Genomic DNA, 18,699 nt, shown 5'->3' on the forward strand with positions numbered 1-18,699 from the left:
GGTGTATTCTGAATGCTTTTTCTCTTGAATTACCAGTGTGCATAGCCATGATATGAGCAATATCTACTTTGGGCAATTTATAGATTTCAAAGCAATTCTGCAAACATTATTTATCAGAATGATGTGGGAATCCTGGTTGGTGAATATTGTCATTCCTCCATAATTAAATAAAGAAACTAAGATCTGATTGGTTAAGGGACTATCTCATAGTAAGAGTCAGCAAATTAATAGGTAGATACTAGAGTCTCTAAAAATAAGTCCAAAGGTCTTTTGGTTAAAATTTTTAAGATGTGTTTCTCTATTCTTTATTCTAGGAGAATTTGAATGCATGAGGTGGGGGGGAAGGGAGGATGAAATAAAGCTTTCATTTTTCTCCAAGCATGGTACATATTTCTGTCATCAGGATATTTTAAATTGTGTGTGTGTGTGTGTGTGTGTGTGTGTGTGTGTGTGTGTTTAAAATTCAGATACCCAAATCCCCACTGAAACCTAATAAATCAGAACTCTTGGTGTAGGGTCTAAAAACCAACATTCTATTGCAAAATTTACTTATATAGAAAACTCAGCAATTGAGACAAACTATCATGGTGGTTATATTTTGTTTATTTATGAGTCCAAAGAGCGAAAGAACTTTCTCCTTTGCAGCTCTCTCTTAGCACAATCTTTCTGAGTTTTTAGTTTCTTAATATTCAATCTCCTTCATCATTTGCAAGTATCACTTTCTTGAAGTGGCTATAAAATAGGTATGAAACCTCCCTTAAACATCCATCAATACATTTAACTGTAGCTATCAGCCCCTGGGGTATGTTTAAAGGTGAGAGGTTGGGGAGGGAAACCAAAGGTGTCAGACTATTATATTTTGACAACATCATTGACAGGCAAAGGGCATTTCATTTCAGAGTCCATATTCATTTTTAATAGAAAATGTTCTCTAATTTCTCTTATACATATGTTCAAAGGCAGTTTGGAACTAAACTAGCAATGTTCCTGGAAATAGAGTTTCTGAGATGCGGGTAATCCCATTTTTGAGAACAAGTTAAGAAATAACTCTCTGCTACCGTCACAATGCCCAGAGTGCCCTGCTTGAGCAGAAGTAGCTTGGGGGTACATGGGGTGGAGCACATGGAGAATAAAGGGAGTTCAGAGTAGCCTACTGTAATGCAAAGGAAAGACAACACAGAGAGAGAAAGATCAAGACTATAATGGGGCTTTGGGCATTCTGAATATCTCAGTGTAAGGCAATTAATCTGTGGCACCAACCCTCTATGCTAACATAAATGTATTTGTAATACCTCCAATGTTGGGCTGAAACCGTATATGAATCCTATGAATCTGTATATGTATACACACATATGTGCATGTACAAGGTGCTCCATAAGTAGGTTTACAGTTGTTTGTATGGAAAATAATACAATAATTAATAAATAATAATACAAGAATAAACTCTGTGCTTTGAATACCCACAACTGTGAACCTACTTTACCCCCATCCTGTATAGGTATAATTTCATTATTTAAAACTTATAAAGTGAGGATAAATGGTGATGGAAGGAGACTTAAGTTGGGATGATGAACACACAGTACAATATACAGAAAATATCCTATATACTGTGCTAAGTGCCTGGTTGTCCATTCAACCAATCAAAGTGTAATATGCTAATGATATGCTAAGGCTGCTCAACCACTAGCTATGACGTGCACTGACCACCAGGTAGTAGACAGTCAACCTGTCGACCAGTCACTGTGATGTGCACTGACCACCATGGGGCAGACGCTCCAACCAGTAGGTTAGCTTGCTGTTGGGGTCCGGCCAATCAGGACTTAATTTAGATGGGCCAGACACGCCCTGGAGTCCTCCCAAGGTCCCTCCCCAGCTAGCCAACCTCATGAGTCCTTCCCCAGCCTGATTGTGCACCAGTGGGGTCCCTTAGCCTGGCCTGCACTCTCTCACAATCTGGGACCCCTCGGGGGATATCAGAGAGCTGGTTTCAGCTCAACCACGCAGGCCAGGCGGAGGGACCCCACTGGTGCACAAATTTGTGCACTGGGCCTCTAGTATTAGAGAATTGTACACCTGAAACGTAGGTAATTTAATTTTATTAACCAATGTCACCCTGATAAATTCAATAAAAATAAATACACACGCACAAAGAACTATTCACTGGGTGCCTTTAGAAAGCCACAAATATACAATTATTTCCTTCATGTTTAGCTCATTCTCTTTCGTTTATTTCCCCTTTCCTGTTTTGTTTCTGAGTGTATGACATGCTGTATGGACTAAAGCAGGTTGTATTGGACTAAATAACTCATTCTGGTTCCAATCATGTGTACAATGCTTATTATTTGGGAGGGTTCCACCCACTAACAACTCTGGCTTCAGAATCCATTGTTTTCAGAGCTCTTCTGACATCACTCAGGCGTGCTGATTGTACACAAACAAATATGCCTGGGCTTGATAAGGCTAAATTGCATATAAGCTCAAGTTTTTCTTTGCTATTATGTTTAACAAAAATAACCATGTTATTTTCAGATCCAGTCAGACCACAAGAAAAGCTACCAGCTCTTGCCAAATAAAAAAGGACATATTGGTAAAAACAGAGGGTAAACAGACAAAACTTATTTTCCTTCTTAGAACAAATGAAGTGAAAGGTCCAATTGGAAGGCTGAAGGCATTATTTGATGGACGGGGCTGGGGCTGAAGCCAGCTTCCCCAAAGCCTCGATCCCCTCCAGTCAGAAAGCAGCACAATGCTGACTGTATTAGTCAGGGTTCTCCAGAGAAACATAACCAATGGGAAACGCACACACACACACACACACATATTCATATACATATGCACATGCCCATGTATATGAATATGCATGCACATACATACCAGGAGAGAGAGAGAGATTTATTATAAGGAAATGGCTCATATGATTAGGGAGGCTGACAAGACCTCAAGATTAATAGACACCAAGCTGAAGATCCAGGAGAGTCCATGGTATAGTTCTAGTTCAAGCCTAAAAGCCTGAGAACCAGGAGAGCCAGTGATGGAAGTTCCAGTCCAAAAGCTAGGAGGCTTTAGACCCAAAAAGAGCCAATGTTTCAGTCCAAGTTCAAATGCCAGGAAAGACTAATAACCCAATTCAGCAGTCAAGCAGGAAAACTTTCCTCTTAGCCTTTTTGTTCTATTTTGGGTCTTCAACTTATTAGATGAGACCCACATACATTAAGGAAGACAACCTGTTTTACTCAGTCTGCTGGTTCAAATGCTCATCTCATCCAAAAATAGCCTCACAGACACACCCAGAATAATGTTTGGCCCCATGTTTGGGCTCCTCATGGCCCCGTCAAGTTAATACATAAATTTAACTACCACACCCACCTTGAAATCAAAGTCTCCACCAGACTGGGGCTTGAAGGTCATGCAGTCTGAACTTCCACTCAGGACAGGCATCCCTTCCTCTGCCTCCTTGGACGAGTGCCATCCAGATTCTACATGTGAATCTCAAATTATACTCTCCCAGGTGTCCCACTCTGTTGTTGGAAATTTAGACTAAAATACTTATTAGTGTCTGATCTAGGCACGTTCATATTTCCACACCTTTGATCAGGTTCTTCCTCAGCTTGGGATGTGTCTCTACGCAGTTCTTTTCCTTTGAGTCTTCTTGAATGTTGACAGGCAAATACCAAAGCCTTTGCCTTCAGGAAATTCACTCTGGCAACTACGGGCTAACAATCACACTACAAGGACCAAGCTATTAAATGTTCAAATATGTGCAAATAGTGAATGAAGGAGGGCAGGAGTCCTAGCAATCAGTTTCTATGCCTAGTTCTTGCTATAGGCAGAGTGACTAGAACTAATCAGTTATACCATGAACCAACATCCTCTGTGTAGCATATATGTATAGACACTGTACAGAAACATGAATTCTGAACTTGAGTTTTTACAGCGTAGTTGGAGAGACAGAGAAAGGACATGTTACAAATGCAGTGGAGGGTACTGAGCAGTATATGGGAAGCAGTCAGTGGGTGGCCAGGCTGCAGGAGCTCAGAGGAGGAAGTAATCAGTGGAAAGATTTGGTTGAGATGGGCTCTGTGTTTAGATCCTTAAAGGGTGAGTATTGCTTATCTTCCCTAAGGGGACTGTAGGAGTTCCTATGAAGGGGACAGGATCTGTGCAAGGGACAAAGATGGGGATGAACAGTTAGATTCAGGAATTCTTGCAAAGTCACACTCACAGGGATGCAGGCTCCGGAGCTTCTGAAGATAAGTTACTCGCAATTAGTAAATGCCTTAGGCCCAGACACAATCAGGCTCTTTAAGATTAGGAGTAAACCCGGAAGAAGTTTGCTGCTCTGGGGATTTAAGGTATGTATTTACCCAGACTGTGGGAGCTGTTCAGACAGGTATGAAACTTGCCTTGACGCAGCTGTCCTCCTAATGGGCTGCATCGGGTCCCTGTGGTCATCTCTTGGGATGAACAAATTTCAGTCTCTCTCTCCACAACAGTTTTCACACCTCAGCTGCCAAGAAGGGGGGCAATTAATGTTGCTGCTGACAGTTATTCCAGTTTGGGTCGAGGCCCCTGGGTTGGGAAAATCTCATCGGGATACCTAAGAGTTGTATCTGGATTTGCAGTAAAGGGCTGCTTTAAAATAATAATAAGATAAAACAAATGGCTGCTAAGTGAGAGTGTCTTATAAAATCTTTAGGAGTAGAAAAATTCTACCTCTCTTTACTCTTTAATTTATTTTAGGTCATCATTAGATGTAAAACATGTGCCCACGCATGTGCTAGATGCTGTAGTGTGGATTTAATTAAAAAGAGAAGATATAGAGTCTGATCCAGGGAATTAGAAGCCCAGTGTAAAGAATATGTGACTGATTATGGTGTAGAGACTCAAACAGGGTAGTTGCTCTAAAAACCTTTGTTGAATAAATCATCAGAATAAAAAGAAGCAAGAGCAGATAAAACTATTTAGAAGAAAGATCCACAACAATTTATTTAATACCAAAACGTTAGCATTCCTTCCCACCCTCTGTCATATCTTTGCTGGTCTTGGTGCTCTTTTATTATATGAACATTTAAGAGAGCAAAATGTTGCACACATCCTTTCCTCTTCTCATTGCAGCACCGCCATGCATGCAGTTTTCGCTATGAGAAACAGTTAAGTACAATTAGTGTGTACCTCACGTCTAGTTATCACTCAGCCGAGCTGGCTGTTAAAGCTTTACATTTTCACGTAACTCTCCTGTTCATATCTCCTTTTTTAATTATTTCTACAGGTTTTAATTTGTAAACTGTCATGTGAGATCCGGGGTTGGTTGCATTTTGCCAAAGTAACTGATATGATTGCAGAAGCAAATTACTGCTTTACTTAAAGCTTTTTTTCAGATTTTATATATATATATATATATTACATATTTCTAGTGTTGGGGGGAAAGTCTCTAGAAAAAGCTTCTAAGCAAACACAACAATTCTGGTCTCCTGAAAATGGATAGATTCAATTAAATGCTCACAATCTGGTTAGCTTTCAATAAATACCATTCAAAACCCTAAGTTTCACTGATACATGCAGGACACCAGGTAATGAAGCTTGTATCATTGTCGCTGTCAATATTTTCATCCAGTAACACACAGCTTCCAAACTCTTATCTAGAGCTTAGAAAGCAATATGACTTACATTGTAGGTCTCTTGAAATAATATCATCATTATTTTAACTTGATACTCCTTATAGTCAAACCTTTTCATTCACATCCCACCCAATGGAGAAGGGGTGGGACTGAAATTTGTTTGTTTGTTTTTTTAATCTCTTTTCTTCATAGAGAGATTAAGAACTGTGACAGTCTTGGAAGGCATCCTTAAGAGCATAAAAGAATAAAGTATTTTAAGAAATGTTAATGGCTAAGCTCTGAAAACCCAACACAGTCACAGACACATATATAGCTAAAAATTACTTTTAGCAGTAATTATGAATATAGATTTAACCAAAACACAACACACATATAAGTTTATATATGTATATGCATATCTATGTTTTGTATGTACATGTGCATTTTATCTAGGCGTGTATATATATATATATATATATATATATATATGTTTGCTAGTTACAAATGACTTTTAGCTGATCAATATCCTATGCAGTAAATGATACTAATGATCTCTATGTCAGAAAGATTAAGGTCCAGTTATCATAAGTACTTGAAAGTAGTAGAATTGAATCAAACTGCCCACAGATCTGACTTCATTAATTCACAATGTCTTGCCCTCTAACGAGAGTAAATTGATGTTTTCGTTCTAGTGCATTTAATCAAACACTGGAGGAGCAAGAAGGAGGAGAGGGTGGAGGAGAGAGGAAGCAGGCAACTTTTACTTAATATTTTAAGTGAGAAGTCACAGCTGTCAATTCTCATTGACATTTCCTCATACTCTGTTTAATTAATGCCTTTATTGCTATAAACCGAGTCTGTTTCTGCTTGCTAAGTAAATCCTTGGAAAGAAAGCCATTTAGTCTGAAATTTTGCCTCCTTAAGAAGATGTTAACCAGCAACTTTAGCGAAGTCTCTTTTCTGATCAGGATCTGGTAAGCATTTGAGTACGTAAATGCCTATGCTGGGTAAGGTATCATGAAAGACCTTGAATTTCACATTATGGAGTTGGCATCAAAGAGGAGCTATAAAAAGTTCCAAATAGGACAATTGATCAATTTCATCCTTATTTTAACAAAATATCTCTGGCCCAACATGGTGAGAAGAAGGGCTGGAAGAGTGCCTAGCAGCAGAAGTAACTTTTGATTGGTCCAGAATAGCAGTGATGAAATAAGGAGTCCCAGCATAGGATATTAAGAATGATGGTGAGGAACCATTCAGTATAGATTTAAGATATATAGCCAACAAGGTTGTGCCCCAGTGTGTACTGGGTATGAGATCTGGAAAACAATTGGTGATGTTTCTGAGTATTCTACCTTGAGATTACGACATAGATATCAATGCCTTAGTCATATGAGAAATGAGGAAGAAGACCCTGCACAAGCTTATCAGGAAGACTACTAACCCTAGCAAGATCGAAGTGTAACCCTGGAGGCAAGTTCAAGTACAGATTTCAAACATTGAGTAATTATGATTTGCTAGGGAAGGCATTATGTAATTGCTCATAAAGCAACAGTGACCAGAAAATGTAGGCATTTAATTAGGTACTAATTTGGATGATAAAAGCTAAAAGAATTGGAAAAATTTGTTGGAGGGGTGCCGGATTAGATGAAGCTTTACTCAAGAGCTAAGATTTGTGTTAGTTCTCAGTGTTCTTAGAAGTGGAGTAAAGGCATTTGGGTGGGGGGAGAGGAGAAAGCAGAACTTTAGAACCAGGCACACCTGAGCATGAAATCTGGCCATTGCCCTCTGGGTGCTGGTGTCCTGGTGCCTGTTTTTAACAGCAGCTTTCCAAATGGAAGTGGGACAGTGGGACATAGACCACCCATGCCAGATGGAAGAAAAGGTATATTGGTCCTTTCAACAGATTGGTAAATCCATGACAAGCAAGAGAAGGTACAGGCATGAAATTGTAAAATCATTACACACATGTTTTGATATGTAGAAGGTATTTATAGCCCTAACCAGTTTGGCTCAGTGGAAGAGCACCGGCCTGCGTACTGAAGGGTCCTGGGTTCGATTCCGATCAAGGGCATGTACTTTGGTTGCGGGCACATCCCCAATAGGGGGTGTGCAGGAGGCAGCTGATCGATGTTTCTTTCTCATTGATGTTTCTAACTCTCTACCCCTCTCCCTTCCTCTCTGTAAAAAATCAATAAAATATATATTTTTTTAAAAAGAATGTATTTATATAGAAATATTTTTAAAAGTATCCCAGTGAGGATGATGAAATAGATGGTCTCTGGAGAAGCAAGGACCAACACTAACAGATTACCATATAGTTTAGTATTTAATGGAATGGGTTAATGTTAATGAACTAGCACAAATTCACATCATCTCAGAAATATTCTCAAATGCCAGTTATGTCCACTATGGCTCAAATCATATTCTATGACCAGAATTCAGTAAATGCCTGTTGAATAAAATTTTACTAGTTAAGCCCGGCCAGTGTGGTTCAGTGGTTGAGCATCAGCCCATGAACCAGGAGGTAACCTTTCAATGATTCCAGTCAGGATACATGCCCAGGTTAAAGGTGCAGTCCCTAGTAGGGGCCATACAGTATGTAGCCAATCAATGATTCTCATCATTGATGTTTCTATCTCTCCCTCTCCCTTCCTCTATGAAATCAATAAAAAAAATATTATTTTAAAAGAAAATGAATCCCTCTCAAAAATTTTTATTAGCTAAAAAAAAAATAACTACAAAAAAAGAAAGATGATGAAATAGAAATATACTAAAAAACAATTTAATTTTCACATTAATCCATGGAGCTACTTTTGCAGAGTGCTAAATTTTGGAATTTTACTAAAATGTTCAGGGGACATTTTTTTTTTATTCAATCCATGTCTCTCTGATTATATCAACAGTACTAGCAATGTTTCAAAAAAGTACATTTTGTGAGTTTCCAATGATTTACTTGCTCACTCATCTCATTACCTGGCAGGCCGTTTGTCTTTCTTTTTTTCTTCCATCTAACAAATGTTAAACCTCCAGGGTTTTCTATACATATCATCCTGAAAATGTTTGTTTCTGTTTGTATGTGGGTGTGTGTTTCTCTAAAATATAGCCAGAACCCATTAGAATATGCTGTCAAAATCAGTGGTAGGATTTTGTGTCATTTCCCTTTCGACTTGAAAAATAGCATTTTGAAAAAAATATTTTTCATACAAGACATTTTTCTCCCTATTCACTTTGATAGCACCACCTGCTTCAGGAAATATATATTTTCAAATGAACTAATCTGTTTTCACTATGTGTCCTTTTTGGCAAAATATCTACAGAATTTGCTTTCATAAAGATAAATTTTATTGCTTTGCTTCTGTCTTTTTCCTCTCTCTCTCTCTCTCTCTCTCTCTCTCTCTCTCTCAAAGGAAAATGACTACTTGTTTTCTTCCCTGTGGGGAAATGAAATTCTACAATGACTGAAACCCTGATTGTGGACAAATTTACTTTATCTCTCTGTTTTTCATTTTTCTCATTTGTAAAATTATAATTTTGGAACAAAATGGCCCTCAAGTTTTATTTGCTAAAGGTTCTTGTCCATGATACCCAGAATTCAGGTAGATGTAGTGTGGGCTTCCTGATGTTTTAATACTTATATAGTCAGGTATCAAGTGGTTTGGGGAATTAATTAGTGATACTCTTGAACTTCATCATCATTTTCTTATGGGGAAAGGAAGAAGTTGGAATCATCTTTGGGATTACATGCACCCTAATCAAGGGCAACGGTCCAAGAAAAGGGTAGGACTCAAGTAGACTCTCTTATAGATTACTCAAAGGGGTTAGTCATCAACAAAGTCCTCTTTGATGGGATTTTCAGATATGTTCTCTGTGAGCCTGCTCCCCAGCCGGGGTTCCCAGAACTGAAAGTTTTGCCCAGAGATTTCCTCGTCAAAGTGGCAGGATGTCAAAATGAAAAAGAGACCTGAATCTCAATGTGGACCTTACATCTCCAAGTGGACCTTACATCTCCAAGCATTAAGTCCTTTAAGTCCTGTATTTAATGAATACATTTCCACTTACTTGGTTGAGATTTGGAAAAATCAATTATCTATGAAAACAAACCATTATATAAAAGCCTGTGGTTGTCACACCATCACGTCTTAATGACTGATCAGCAGGAGGCTGTGTTAGTGGGTTTGGCGGGGCTGCATGTATGGCGAGGCGCACGTGGGTGGGCTAGGACTTGACTCTGGAAGACTTGACCAGAGGCAGCAGTGGTGGCAGCGGGGGCCGCAGGACTCTTCCTGGGTCCCGCCAAGCCATGGGACTGGGGGTCCTGGGTCTCACATGATTTCACGAGCTAGGCCCCTGGCATGTGTGTGTGTGTGTGTGTGTGTGTGTGTGTGTGTGTGTGTGTTCTAATGCATTATTTTTGACAAAGATAACTGGAATAGATGCCTTCTGTGGGTATATAACAGAAATTGTAAGATCCAGACTGATCTAGACTCAGCACATCATATTAGACTCGGTGAGTCCATTTTCAAAATCATGTCTTGTTACAGAGCTCAGCATCTTATAGGCATTTGAAATATTTTAATTATGGTATCCCAATCAATGCTTTGAAAACATTATAAGTGCCCATTTGGGAATCTAATGTACATTATGCATGTGTTTTGCATTGTCGTGGCAGGGTCAGTGTCACTTCTGAGAGTGTTCCAGTTTCCTGGGGAGAGTGGTGGAGAGAAAAAGGGGGAGGGGAAGAGAGGAGAGGAAAAATGTTCATTGAGCATTTATTATATGCTAAGCCTATTATATGCACTGACACTTAAAAATGTCACTACCTCAGGAAGTAGGTGTTATTATTAACCCCACTTTAGGAGCAAAGAATGATAAAGGCTAAATTACTTGGTCAAGGTCACACAGATACTAAATGACAAACCCAGTGCTCAAATGCATGTAGCTTGACTGTAAAATCTAGGATATTAACCACTTCTCTAACCAGCTTCTCTTTCCTCTATTTCCTAAGCCAAATTCAGTACAAGGGAGAGTGACTTCTAATCAGGATTTTAAAGCTGATTTCAACATGGGTACCATTAATCCCTTCATTGGACAACTTCATGCCCACTGGCTCACTCAATGGTCTTGGCAGCCGGTGAAGTAGGACCCCAGCTGTGGTATAAGGCGACTGTTCAATGGTGAGGCTCTGTCTGAATCATGATAATTGGTGTATTTAAGAGTACACTGGAGCAGGCATTCGAAGGCTTGGGCTGCAATTGCTGTACTGAGATGCTTTCATGAGGCTAGGAAAGTCACTGAATCTCTCTAAGGTTTAGCCTTCTTAGGTATTTATGGAATGTGGATAATAATGTCAGTCCTATTGTTGTTTTTAAATAAGACACTGCCAAGAAATCACAGAGAATGTACAAAATCAAAGATAGCAATAACTTAGGTATGATCCCTATTTGACCAACAGGATAACATGTGACCAGAGAAATAACTGACATACAGAGTAACACAGCTAAATAAAAGTGCTTTGCTACCACATCACAGTACTCCCCGAGGCCTCTTTTATTTATGTGGTTTTAAATAAGAAATTTCACAAAATCTATGTTCTGATCCACTATTACCAGTCCACATTCTTCTCAAAATAGTTAATATGTATTAGGAGACATAATGCAGTGTGCCTATCCAAAGCAGTGTGATTTAAATTCCTGTGTGTGGAAAGCCCATGGCACTGCTGACCAGAGCTGTGCCTGAACCATGTCTTGCTGTTCACCCTCGCCCCCTCTTTGTTTAGCTTGGACTTAGATTAGTTCTGTTCTGAGATGAAGAAGCCATTGCTACTTGCTGTTCTTGAGTGTTCCTCTAAGTGGGATTTCCCAAGAGCTTTCTCTGGCAGCAGAGCAGAGCAGAGGACTGGTTTTCGAAGTGACTGCCACCTGGGAGAACCACAGCCTCTGGGGAAAGGTCTCACCACAGGCTATTATTAGATCTGAGCTCTGAGTTTGCAAAGGAAAGGGGGACTTCACTTGAACATGCTGCATATTGTAGGTGTCCGGGTCCAGTGACTGGGAGGACTCACATACACCTCCTCGGGTGGCATTTGTCTTCCTCTGTTCACTGGGAAGGTGTGCAGTCACGCTGTTCTCTCTGCTGTGCTTGAGAAGAAAACCGTGTCAGAGCAGGCGTTGCTAGGATGCCACAGACAGATAGGAGCTGGAGTGCCTGGGGTGAGGCAGAAGAGCTGGGAGGAGGAAAGAGCACTGAAAGCAGCCAGGACAACTGGGTTCTTGTTCCAGGGCCATGGCCAAATGATCAATTCCCTGGATATTTGATTCATTTGGAAAACAAACAAGGATTACAGAATTCAAAGTTTTTCTCTAGGGCTAAAATAATAAATGCAAAGATCCCCTAACTCAATGTCAGACTCTTTATACCTACATCCAGATGTGCACCTACCAGTAGTGCCATGGGGGCCTCCTGATACAATACTTACTAGCCTGATGTGTTTCTTTATCTTACCATTTAGGTCATTTGAATGACTCCAGAAATTCATTCCAAATTTAGGAGTATAAGACTCTGTAGTTCACAATTGATCAATTATGCCTATGTTGCATTTCTAGAGAGACTGCTTTTTCTCCCTTCAAATCCCACACTTTGTAACACTTGGATCCCCTGGATTTCTTCAATTGCAGGCTCAAACCCATATCCCTGTGCTTCCAATGTCACTGTGAAGACCTCCACCCTTTTTTTTCATTAATGCTATATTTTGTATCAATTTAACTATGTCAACAAATTACAGTAAGTGCTTCCTAAAGGTCTAAAAATGTTAATTGCCACAAATACAACAGTAATAATAATAAACATAATAATAAAAATTTTAAAAACATTCCAAGAGACTATTAAACTTTTTTTTTTTTAATCTTGTCTCAGATACCTATTAGCTCTGTGACCTTAAATAAGTTGCCTAACATCTCTGGACTCCAGTTTCCTTTTCTGTAAAATAGTGATCATGAAAGTACCTAAATCATCAGGGATTTTTAGAGTACACACTTGCACACATGCACTCACAGGTGCACCTCCCACCCCCCCAATCACTGCATTTATAGCCCCTCTCTCTCTCTCTCTCTCTCTCTCTCTCTCTCTCTCTCTCTCTCTTTTTGTAATCACCTCCACTCCAGTGGGCATATGCATTTTCCCAGACACATTTGGGAGATAGAAAATTGTAATCATAAAGTCAAAGCATAGAGTAAGCCAAAAGCTACATCGTCATCACTAATAACATAGTTGACAGCTAACTTTGATACACATACTTGGCCAGAAAAGGTAAGGTAATATTCCCTAAGTAATATTAAGGGGGGGAAATGTTGGGAGAGAGTGGAAAACAAAGAAATCACTAATCAAAATTGCCATTGGCTAATTTTTAAAAACCAATAGTCAGAGATGTATCCATGCACCAATATCCAAGGAAATAAGATAGGTCAAGCCAGGACATTGCTCAGACAGACTAGAAAATGATCATTCACAGATTGACTAAGTTGGAAGGAGCTGCTCAGGAGTCACCTGGTTCAATGCCCAGCCATCATGAGGGAATCGACTTGGAATGATTCATGATGATGACTATGATGGTGATGATTCTTAGTCAGGTTACTCATTTTCGTTGATTGTTGACTTAAAAAAGACCACTAGAAAATCCTACTGATGAAGCAAATGTACTAGTAAGTTTATTAGACTTGCTAACAGTAAGGCAAATGCCACCTGGACAGAGTCTACAGGCCAGCACTAGATGCTCTTAAACTGTCCTCTTTCAGATAACCCAGAGTTCTTTCTGAAAAAAAAAAAAAAAAACAGATTTGAATTTGAACCTTTCAGGGAAGGAAAGAATTTGTAATCCTAAAATAAGAAGATGTAATTTCAAGTACCTTAATGTTTAAGTGCTATACATTCACCAAATGATTAGGAGGGGAAAGATAATCACCATTTGGGTAATTCTCCAAAGAACCATCCCAGAACTGTGCTTAATAGTCTAAGGGAGTTACATTTCTTTTAGAAAGGTATAGAAAAGCTCTAGGTGGGCCTTTCAGATTCTCCCTCACTGGAGGCTAAACCTTCTTTGTCTCAGCTTCTTCATCTTGTCTAGGCCCTAGAACACCCTGCAAACCCTGGGAACTCAGGACCAAGAATCCACATTTCCAGCTCAGAGTATAAAGAAGGCTCATCATCCCAGACTTCACCTAGCACCAGGCTCCTTTCTCCAATTGACAGGCTCACTGGGGCATCCAATCCATAGGTAGTTTGTCTATTGATGGGTGGGTTGTGGAAGGAGGAACACTAGAAGGTGGATGTCAGACTCCAGACCACGGAGCCCATGAAGCCTCCAAAGTCCCCTATCTGCCCATGTGCTTTTTATGGAAAGTATAGGTAGACCTATATATTTAGCATCACCTTTTCTTCTTTAATGTTGCTACACTAAAATTGGAAGTATGTTCTGAACCCAGGATGATATTCAATATTGAGCAGTGTGAGATATAAATATACAACATGATCATTATTTTAAAGATGCAGATCAGTCTTGTTGTATTCATATGAGTGCTGTCCTTCAGAGTAGTCACATTGAGAAGCCACATACTTAATTCCGAAGATGTTGCCATCCTCAAGATATGGAAAATGGATTCCAGACCATGTTATGATCTACAAAGGAAAGTGCTACCCTATTTTACTTTACATCAGAGTTACTCCCTCCTCAAAAAACAATATAAAACAAAACAATCTGCCCGGCCAGTGTGACTCAGTGGTTGAGCATTGACTTATGAACCAGGAGGTCACAGTTCCATTCCCGGTCTGGGCACATACCTGGATTGCTGGCTTGATCCCCAGTGTGGGGCATACAGGAGGCAGCCAATCAATGATTCTTTCTCATCATTGGTGTTTCCATCTCTCTCTCCCCCTCTACCTTCCTCTCTGAAATCAATAAAAATATATTAAAAAATAAAACAATCTTACCTAAGTTCTTTAAATTTCTCTTTAAAAATGATTTGATGTCTGAGTCTTTCTCAAAAATAAATCCATCCCAAGGATAAAGATTTAGTAGTATAGAGGATATCAGAGCAAACATGACACATTTTTTTCTAAAGTAAAGCTCTCTAAATGTTTTGCACAGGAACAGCATTTTTGGAAATTGCATATAAATTTCCACAGTGATTTTGTTGAGATTTTCTGTGGCTTATGTGTAAGTGCTAGTAGAAGAGTTAGATATCAGTCTCACCTCCTACTATAATAAAATAGTTTGGTAACAACTAGAATATGAGTTTTTCTATGAGGAGGATTATAGATTATTTGTCTCTAATAATATCTACTATGGTTTATTTCATGAATAGCAACTTATTAGGTATTTCTCCATTGGCTAGTTGATAATGCAGTTCCTCTAAAATAGTGGGTTGTCATTCCTGGCCACACATTATTGGAGTGATCCAGATTCTGATTTAATGGGTCTTGAGTGGGACACAGGCATCAGTAATTTTTAAGAATTTCCCAATATTGATATGCAGCTAGGGTTGGGAATTACTGCTGTGACTTTCCATAGAAGTTTAATTTTCAGTTTCCTGGTTCCTCAAATGACCCCTTCCCAAACCTCTCAAGGACTTTTAAAAACCTAGAGGCCAACATTATAACAACCAATATGTGAGTAGAGGCTGTGGAATGAGCACAAGCCGACGTGTCAAAAACAGCTAACCAGACCTGAGGTAAAGATAATATACTCAATTGAAAACAAACTCAATGCCCATCAGTAGCAGACTGATGTAATAATTTATGGTACATCCACAAAAGCTATAAAAATAATGAAACATATCTCTTTGAAAAGAAATTAATGAAAAATAATCATTAAAAATCTCTCATAATAAATTCTAAGTGAACAAAAGTGAACTGCCCCATTGGAGTTTGAAAAAAAAAAGGCCATTTTCAAAAGGTTGTGCAAAAGTTAGTTTTAAGGAATCAATTATATGGTGAAGACAGGAGACTGGACTTAGATGATGAGCACACAATGTAGCATACAGATTCATATCATAAAGTTGTATACTTGAATGGAACCTCATGTTATTAATCAATGTTCCCCACCCCAATACATCTAATTTAAAAAATAGATGATTTTTAAAAAGTTAGTTTTAGCATCTTTTTCACTAGAATAGGGTCTGAGAACTCTTTCCAGAGTGATCACTGAAGTCGGCACCGTGAAATCCAGATGGTGAGAAGAGAGATAGCAGTGACTGCTATGAGACTTTCAAGCCTGGTTGTAGGATGGCTGGCACATCACTGAATGTGCTAATGTATAACTCAGTATTTAAATTGTCATTTGCCATCCTTAATTTTTAAGGATAAAATGGGGATCTGAAGCAGGAGATTTTTAGATGTAATACGTGGAGTTGACAGACAGAGAAAGAGAACATTAGCCTGGCATGGATAACTTATGTATCACAAGTTACATATTTTAAGTAAATGTTCACTGGATCATTTAACTTGGCATTTATAACTTGTGTCAAAAATAGAAACTTTGTTCAGTGTTCAAGGTACCAGACTTATCATCTTTCTACCGAGACAGAGAAAAACCTCATCTAGGCAAGAGCAGAAATCTGCCAAACTTCTTTGACTTTGAGAAGGTTATAGACAAGGTTGACAGTGTCAATGCATGCAGCTTGATTTATCATGAGCTTCGGAAGGCCCTCAATAAAGTTCCACATGACAGCCATCCATTGACGGCAAGAGCTAAGGAGATGCAGGGCAGAGCATGAGAGTGAATAAAGAACTAGTTAAAAAAAAAAAAAAAAAAAAGCCGAGAACAGAGGATGCTGCTGACATGATGAGCTACATTGCCTTCCAGATAAGTTTAATAATGGCTAAGCTTTTTATATAATTGTGTTCATTTTTGGAGTAGAGAGCGGCATCTTAAAATGTTTATTGTGATAGAATTGCAGAAACCAGAGAAACTAGGTGCTTAATAGCCTAGATAAGATTAATTTCAAGTTAAACTGCCCCTAGCTTGGTTATGTTTTTACAGATTGCTGCAGTATTTGATCAAGAAGGAGGCAAAAAATAAACACTGTCAGTGAACCAGCAAGTTGGCTTTTTAAACAGTAGAAATGACTTCAACAGCCAAGATGGAGCTAATGAAACTCAAGATATGCTGAAACATATTAGGCTAGAGAGCAGGGTACCTGAGTGTCAAGCATCTGTAAGCACTCAAGCACAACATTTGGTGCCAACTTTTAATCTACAAATGAATAAATTAGAGAAAATAATTTCTGAGGTTTCTTTTCAGAATAATTTCATATGAAACTGTGATGATATTTGTGACATGGAAGGTTGAGTATTTGAGTGACCAGGAGATGAAGGAATGTCTAAATAATTTCATTTCATAGTTAGATCAGCAAGAGAGCCCCTCTGGTATCAAATTCATATAAACTGCACATAGTATAAATAATAATGAAAAAGATGCCAAGCATTTTCTGTAAGTTAAACTTGTTTTTCCTAAATTATTGGGCCATATTTTTGGACGTGTGCTCTCAAACAAATTAATACTACTTACAAGGAGGAAAAAAAGGAGATGCAAGTGTCTCAAATTATTGGACACATAAAAGCTGAAGTATGCATAATCGTCTTGCAAGAGTTCTTAAATCTCTGTATATAAACTGTCTAAAAGTAAATTAAAATTATTCCTTAATGAAATACAAATCTTAAGTCACTTGAATAGCTAATCATTTTATGGCCCATGCAGTGAATTTTTAATGCCTACTTCTACCTGATTATTTTAGATATGTCTGTGTTGTAAATTAAAAGCTACATAAATCATCAATGTGTTGATGCAGATCAGTGAACTGCTCACACTCTATGTGATTCCTTAGGACATACAATGTCTGATTCAACTCCCTCCCGCTCAATTATGTAGCTGCCAGGCTCTTTGCCTCTGTTCATCTTCCGCAAGGTCTTATTTGGTAGCTTTTATCACCTTCCCAACATCATCTGATGCTCCCATTCAAAGGGTTCTCACAGTACAAAAATATATGTAAGCCTGAAACTCAAGAGTGTGAAGATAGAATCTATGAGGTGAAATATGTTTGTTTAAAATCTATGTTTCAAAAAAACTGTAGCAACAAGACAAAATCTCTATGCTCTTCTTAGGTCAATGTGCCCTTTACCTTCCTGGAAAACGCCATGCTCTTTCTGTATTTAGAGTTAAAGCATCCTTATTGCCTAGTAGAAAGGCTCCCTCCAACAGTACAATAATTATACTTCCCTCAAAGGCTAGTTTAAGATCTGCATTATCTGTGGTGCTGTTTAAGCTCAGGCATAATTAAAGTACAATCCACTTTGGAGTAAGTATATTGAATTAATTTTATAAAGTCTCTGCTATGAGAAATGACTTTTTTTCCAGATGCTATAGAGAGAGATAAAGATGAGCAAGACATAGGCACTGGAATATAACGGGAACAGCAAAATACACAAAAAATCATCAAAAAGTAGAAAATTCCACGAGAGAACATCAAAGGAAATGCTGTGGGTATTCAACTGAATAATCCTATATAATAAAAGCCTAATATGCTAAGTGTATGACCGTTAGATCTTTCGCCAATCACTATGATGTGCACTGATCACCAGGGGGAAGATACTTTGGTAGGTTAGCTTGCTGCTGGGGTCTGGTCAATCAGGATTGGAGTCCTTTTGCGGTACCTCCCAGGCTCTAATCATGCACCGTTGGTGTCCCTCAGCCTGGCCTGTGCCCTTTTGCAATCCAGGACCCCTCGGGGGATGTTGGAGAGCTGATTTCAGTCCAATCCCACAGACTAGGCCCAGGGACCCCACTGGTGCATGAATCCATGCACTGGGCCTCTAGTAACTAATATAAAATTCAAAGGATGATTACAAAATTGCCACAGATACATGGGGGCATAAAAAAATAGTTCTGATTAAGGCAGGTGTCAAATGTAACTCGTGCAAGGTATAAAGTGGAACATAGTGGGAGTTTACATTTTTACAGTTGCATTAAAATATACTAGAATGCCTTATATGTTGAGATTTACTTTGTATGAATCTTAAAACTAAAATTGTCATTGAAAAAATTTTAATA

The sequence above is a fragment of the Myotis yumanensis genome, unplaced genomic scaffold (assembly GCF_028538775.1).
Source record: "Myotis yumanensis isolate MYYU_CA2020_CCGP unplaced genomic scaffold, mMyoYum1.0.hap1 SCAF_7, whole genome shotgun sequence".
In the NCBI taxonomy this organism is placed as follows: Eukaryota; Metazoa; Chordata; class Mammalia; order Chiroptera; family Vespertilionidae; genus Myotis; species Myotis yumanensis.